Consider the following 7,633-nt stretch of genomic DNA (forward strand, 5'->3'; position numbering starts at 1 on the left):
GCTAAAGGGCAATATATGATGCATGTAATGCACTAAAGCCGAGTTGTCTAGACTCTGTGTTCAATGTGCTGGTAGGAACACAGGATTCAAAAGGACTAGACATTGATTGATAAATGAAAGGACTTGACAATATGAACTTAGATAGTTTCATTTGGATTGACAACACGACGCTTGGGTAGATTGAGCAGTGAGATAAACATGGGAGCCTGCGAGATACACTAAAAGTTAATTATCTAGAACTGTGGCTCAACATTTCCTTAATGTATGGACTTATGTCCTTAATTCCAGTACTGATAGGGGAACTGGGGGTTATGATAAAGTAGGTCTGTAGGAAATTATTTTCTTTCTTTCTATCTATCATTCATATGTTGCATCCTCTGCGTGATTAGAAGACATCTGAACTGGAATGCAACATATGCAACTCTATTTCTATGCATCTTCTTATCTATGCAATTCTTTCTATCTGTTAGCCACATGTTGTCCCCTCCGCTTGATCGGAAGATCCGACCAGGGACATAGCATATGCACTCTACTATCTATAACCCTCTATATGTGTTAGTCATATATTGTTCCTTCTGCATGATTGGAAAACATTTGACCTGGGATACAACACATGCATTTCTATATCTGACTTCTTTCTGAATGATTGTCTACTCACCTAAAGTAAGGAGTTCTTTGGAAGTTCTTGATTACTGGGGTATATCGGGAAGTGGGAAACACATTCTAGTGCATCTATAATTGAAAATTGTAAAAGGTTTTCTATAGATCTCATTGCTGAATTTAAGTGGACATCAATATCCTTGGTCGTCGTCAGCTAAATGTCTATTTAAGTATATAGGTACAACTGTCTTGTGACTTATAACCTGTCTAATTTGTCAACATCCTTTGTGTTTAAGTGGACTACAATACCAGTGATTGACAAGATCCAGATATGCAGACGTGTGTTGATAAACGATATTGAATTGTTTGACAACTTTGATCCCAAATATTTTTGTTTTTGTTAAATTCGTTCATAGTTTTCCTCTATGTACAATTTTAGGGGGAGAATTAAAAATTAAAAAAAAATCAAAAACAAATTAGAGAACCAAAAATCCAAAAATATTGTTATTTCTGTTTTATTTTATTTTTTTCAGAAAAATCAAAAATCCAAAAAATATTTTTGTTTCTGTTTTATTTTATTCAGAAAATATAAAAAAATCCAAAAAATATTGTGTGCTAAGTTTTCTTTTAGTTTTGTTTTTATATCAAAATTTTCTTTGTCTTGAATAGTGAATTCAAATGTAGATGAGAATCATGGAGAATGTATCGAGATTTTCTAAGCCAAAGCTTCATTTGTGATTGTCGAAGAATTCAGATTTGAAGGAACAAGAAATGAAGATTATTTTTTCAACATTCAATCTTCTAACTCCAAAAGCAAGGTGAAGCTCTACTTGAAGATTACGTGATAGACTGCATTGAAGCATCCTCAATCAATTTGCTACTATCTATGTACCTGCTGAAGTGGTCCAGAAGATTCGTTCTCTGTTATTCTCTCTGAAGATTTTCAAGCTGAAAGTGCTGATTTTCAAGAATCCTTTCAAGAAGCCTCCTCACCCAACTTTCGTTCAAAGCCAACTTCTGAAGAAATGCCCATCAATTCAAGATGAAGTCATTCAGGTAGAAGATTCAGTTGTTCATCTTGAAGTTGTGAAGAAATAGTAGACAAAAAGTTGAAGCCATGCTTCAAATGAAGATTGACAAGAAAAGCCAACTACATTTTTAGGGGGAGTTTGTTGGGTCAAAGAAAAGAAAACTATAAAACAAGGGGGAGATTGTTGGGTTAAAAATTTGGTTTATACTTTGCTTTTCTAAGCATTTATTGTATTTAGTCTTGGGCCGGAAATATTATTGACAAGAAAAGCCAACTACATTTTTAGGGGGAGTTTGTTGGGTCAAAGAAAAGAAAACTATAAAACAAGGGGGAGATTGTTGGGTTAAAAATTTGGTTTATACTTTGCTTTTCTAAGCATTTATTGTGTTTAGTCTTGGGCCGGAAATATTATTGATATATTTATAGCTTGGACCGAAAACGCATGTGTTTTCTGTCAACTAATGGGTTTTCGATCAAGGCCTTGTATTTTTGGCTTGGCCTTAGGTCCATATATATATATATATATATATATATATATATATATATATATATATATATATAGTGAGAAAGTGAGAACACAAGTGAAGGGGGCTAAGTGTGTGTAAATCAAGGTGTTCTAAAGATAGAAAGTGAGAGAGAAGAAGAGTGTGTGTGAGAGAATCTCATATGTATGGAGCATCATTCTTATTATTGAATACATCATAGATTGTGACAACCCGAAATTTCCATTCTGTACAAACTATATCACTTCAATAGAAGTTATAGCAGTCACAGTTAATTTTCAGACTCTTCGCGTAAGTTTGAGAAATTCAGGGTTTACACTTCAGGAAATATCAGGAGAGTGGGTGCACTAGGGTTAGGTGCAACACTGTTATTCCAACACTCTATTTTATTAGGGATCATTTCAGGAATAAAAATATTTTCTGCCAAAATATCTCAGGACTATAAATAGATTTCTAAACCAAAATCATTCATTATTCACATTTCCGACTAGAGAAAAGCCATTTTCTCTCTGACGGATCTTCGGGTTTTTATACCAAAACGTGAGTAACTCTTTATAGTAATGTTAGAAAGCTTTATATGTGTCTATAACATGATTTAGAAGGCTAAAACATGAAATCTAGGAGTTTACACCCCAAGGTGTTCTTGAGCGGTAAACTCCCGAAACGAAGCCAAAACCGACACTTGTGTTATGATAAGGCCTTAGATATTTATGTATGCATGTTAGGGACAAGAAAGCAAGCCAAATTCCACCCAAGATTGGGAGTTTACGGCCCAGAACTCTCTTAGACCGTAAACTCCATATTCTAACAACAAATGGTGTTTTGAGGACACTAGGACTTAAGGCTTGTATCTAGGCTATTTTACCAAGTAGCATAAGGTCTTAAACACATCAAATGACACAAAAAAAAGTGAGTTTATGGCCCAAGAGAAGCTTAGGCCATAAACTCCATTTAAATGGACAAAAGGGTGTTTTAATGACACCTAAAGCCCTAGGCCTTTACAAGAAATTGTTACACACTTAATGGAAGGACCAAACCACATCAAAATCACTTAACCAAGTGAGTTTATGGCCAAGACATGGTTCTTGGGCTGTAAACTCCTAAAAAGGGCACTAAGGTGTGCCTAATGCCTTCATATCCTAGGAATAAAAGTCTAGAACATATCCCACAAGTGCAAGAGGCTTGAAAGCAACAAAAACCCACATTACTTAGAGTTTATGGCCGTAAACTCTAAGGAGAATGGCCTTGAGGCCGTAAACTCCTAATTGGAGTACTTCTAGACCCTAAACCCTTCCAAGGACTTAACGACTAAGTTAGAACAATTCTAGAAAGCATTTGGGACTTCAAAACACACCAAACACACATGTTTGGGAGTTTACGACCGTAAACTCAAGAGTTTACAACCGTAAACTCCATGTGTGTGGTTTTATAAAGAGTAAACTCTCATATAGGGTCCTTTGGAAACCCAAAACACAAATACCCTGTCCCACAATAGCTTAGATGCAATCCTTATGGCTTAAAACACTTATATAAAGTGTTTATTATGCCTAGGATGTCTTAAACATTATCAATTAGTCATTTGAGTCTAGTTGAGTGCATATATGTGTGATTATATGTTCATTAGGATCGTAGTGTGTGCACAAGTCCTCGCTTGACACCTAGCAATCCGATACCGTTCAGTTCATTCCAATCACCAACTACAGGTGAGTTCATACCCCTAATCAATGTTTTAAATGATTTTAAATGCTTTAAAGGGGGGGGGGGGGGGAATACAAGTAGAAACAAACATTTTATTAAATCATTGTTATGTATTTTATAACTGTGTTTGTCATTTAACAGATTTCACATACTACAAAATGTGATGCATGAAATTGTTTTAAATCTTAAAAACGCATTGTTATCAATTGTTTTACCTTTGAAATGTATATTATAAATGACATCAAGTCATTGTTCATTATTGTTCAAAACCCATAAGATGTCTTATAAAACCATTTTACATTATTAAACTAAACTATGCATGTACACTTATGTTCTTATATATGTATTGATGTTATAGTTTACAGTTTTCATTTAGTTTCTCACACCCTTGAGTAGTAAGAGTGTATAAACCTACTTGAACAACCAATTACCTTCCAGCAAACTATCATAGGGATAATTTGGAGATATCAAACATAATTCCTATTACAAGGAATCACACAAGAGTCAGTTCATTCATGAGTCTATACCAGTACATTACCTGATACATGAGTACCTTTACATTTGATTACATGATACATGAGTACGTTTACATATACTTACATGATACATGAATACCATACATGAAAACTGTTACTTAGATACATTATCCTGTACTCACTTACGCGGATACTTGTACCTAGAGTTATTAGGAATATTTATTCGTACCTTCTGTGTAAATCTTCCTGCCTATCCCAATTCAATGGGATATCTATACGGGACTAACCATTCCGGAACCCAGCTGTTAGCAACACTGGGTGATGAACATCTACGGATGTCTAAGGTTGTTTCTGATATTAGGATTCAGTTACGGAACTAACCATTCCTCCATCTCCTGTTGCAACAGGGGATGAGATGAAAATCTTCGGATGATCGTTAGGTTAACGTTGTTATGGGATTAACCCCCCTTCCACCCTGTTGCCGCTACAGAGGGTGAGTGGACAAATCTTCGGATGTTCATTAGGTTATATAGGTCATGTTAACCCTAGTACCTTGGGATAACAATTACATACGATGTGTTAGTCCTAGTACCTAGTGACAACACTTACAGTAGTACATTTTCCTGTTTACTTTATTTTGTGATTCTTTCACATAAACGATGAGTTAGACTAAGTACTTTAGTACTAAACAATTAAAGGAAAACTATCATTTTACTTACAAAACATTCGGGTCTTGGTAGAAGACTACATCTCAAACTGATAGAAAATAAGGGATTTTCTAGGGTTTTTCATACGCACATCAACATTTTCATTTACCAATTTACATGGCCTTTATAACAGATTTTCACAAACAAGGCAATGACACTTATATACTTATGAATTCACCAGCTTTAAAGCTGATACTCGCTTTCAAAATAACTTGTATTCTCAGGTCATCAGTAGACAGGTACGGAGGCCAGGTTTTTGAGAAGACGGAGCAGACAAGTCTCGTCTTTTATTTTGATTGTATATTTTTGGTGTCTTACTACAATGAAAGAAACACACATGTATTAAAACTTTACTTATAATGCAATGGATGATGTTGTTGCTTGTTTATTATATTACACTGTTGTGATACTATACATGACGTCCTCCACCCCTGAACGTTTCCGCCGTTCGTGGTTTTGGGGTGTGACAGATTGGTATCAGAGCATTGTTTATAGTGAATTAAGTATATCAACCCATAAAAGATATACTAACTATAAATACATGGGATTAAAACACTCTGTCTAAGAGTTATACTTTTAAATAATAAAATATTTAACAAAGTATATGTGCTTGCATTCATACTAAAACCAGTGTCACAATGACAAGAACAAAAGTATTACGATTGTTGAACATCACAAGTGAGCCTGGGGATATATAGTCAGTCTTGGGAATAGCATAGCCTGATCAACTATGCTGGTCCGAGGAGTGATTAGCATATGCCCAAGAATGGTTGTGATGTGGCAACAAGTCTAAAAACTTACCAACACAACCATAAAGAAATAACATATGGGTATTTGATCTTACTGTAATTATCTTAGTTAGTTCGTCTATTTAAACTATTTCTTATATCCCTTTTCTCGCGTAGATTAAGATGGCTGGATTTCAACATGACGATTCGTACTTCCCAAACCAAGGCAATGCTGGTTGGCTAGAGGCAGAACCAGAAGATGATCACCCAATTCCTTTGGATGATCACCATGCTGAGGGCTTTTCCGATAGTTCGGACTTGAAGCCAGAAGTCAACAACCTACCCCCAGTTGCTCAAAACCCAAACCTGAACCCTCGTCCTGTGTTTCAAGGACCCACACCCTTGTGGGCCATTAACTTGACTGAATGGAGTCAGGAACAAGGTCAACCTATTCCCTACAATGGAGACCGAAGTTTCTACAACCTCACTGAAGGAGGTTCTGCTGATATAGTACTACCAATCATGGTGAGTAGGATTTCTTGAAACACGATCATGGATCAAGCGACTATCAATCAAGTTTCGGAAGTTGACGCCAATTCTGGTGTTAACACTGTCCATATTCGCCAACTAGAGTCTGCTCATGAAAGGACTCTGGTCCGCAATGCAAATCTGCAGAGGGAACTTGCTGAAACCCGAGCAGAAGTTAGAGAACTTCGAGCTCAGCAAGCAAGGTCGGACAGGCGTATAAGGGACATTGAACGTCTACTGTCGGGATCGAGGACTCATGCTAGCAGTTCCCGTCGCCTATAGAATATCATCATCCCATCTTTTGGATATAACCTAGTTTATGTAAAACTTTGGGCTAATTTCCTATCTGTATAAATCTTAGACCTGTTAGGTCTTGATCTAGTCTTATTTTTGTCAAAATTTTCCATCTTGGTTGATGTAAGGCCTACTTTTAGGCCATTTTTCCCGAACTTGTTACATCTGTAATTCCAGTATTATTGACAGATATCTAATCATATGGAAATTATTATCCAAATGTTGTCACTTTCAGTTAGTTATTCTATTCATTATGTTGTTGGACTATGGGGAGTTAGTCCATGGGACACATTCATAAATCATTTATTCTTATCCATGTCGTCATCTTTTAAACGTATAGTTAAAGATGCCGCCACGCAGATGTACAAGGCGTAATCCAATCAACGAAACACCGATACCACCGCCTCCTCCACCACCACAACCGCAACCTCAACCTCCTCTACCACCTAACCCCTTTGATGCCAACATGTTTCAGGCGGCTTTCACAGCAGCAGTTGTCGCTGCTGTGTCAGCAATCAACACTCCTATCCCTAGTGGATCGGGAACAGGTGCACCTCCCTCGAACCACGGCGAAAGCCATGGACACCCTCGGGAATGCACTTACAAGGATTTCACGAACGCCAAACCCCGCAGCTTCAATGGAACTGGGGGTGTTATGGTGTTAAGGCAGTGGATCGAGAAGATGGAATCTGTCTTCGAGATCTGCAGATGCCAAGAAGGCAACAAGGTCAAGTTCGCAGCTTATACCTTCTTTGACAGAGCATTAACATGGTGGAACGGCCATGTTAAGTATCTAACTCTGGTGGTGGCCTATTCCATCAGCTAGGAACACTTGAAGGACATGTTGATGAGAGAGTATTGTCCTCGGGGAGAAATACAAAAACTCGAGCAGGAACTCTGGAACCTGCAAATGGTTGGATCTGACATAGGAACCTACACGAATAGGTTCTGTGATCTGGCAAACTTATGCCCTGACATGGTTGCTCCCCAGAGCAAAAAGATAGAAAGATATATCTGGGGGCTATCGCCCCAGATCCAATCAAGTGTTATAGCTTCCAGGCCTATTACT

The sequence above is a fragment of the Lactuca saligna genome, chromosome 2, assembly GCF_052625555.1.
Source record: "Lactuca saligna cultivar CGN05327 chromosome 2, ASM5262555v1, whole genome shotgun sequence".
In the NCBI taxonomy this organism is placed as follows: Eukaryota; Viridiplantae; Streptophyta; class Magnoliopsida; order Asterales; family Asteraceae; genus Lactuca; species Lactuca saligna.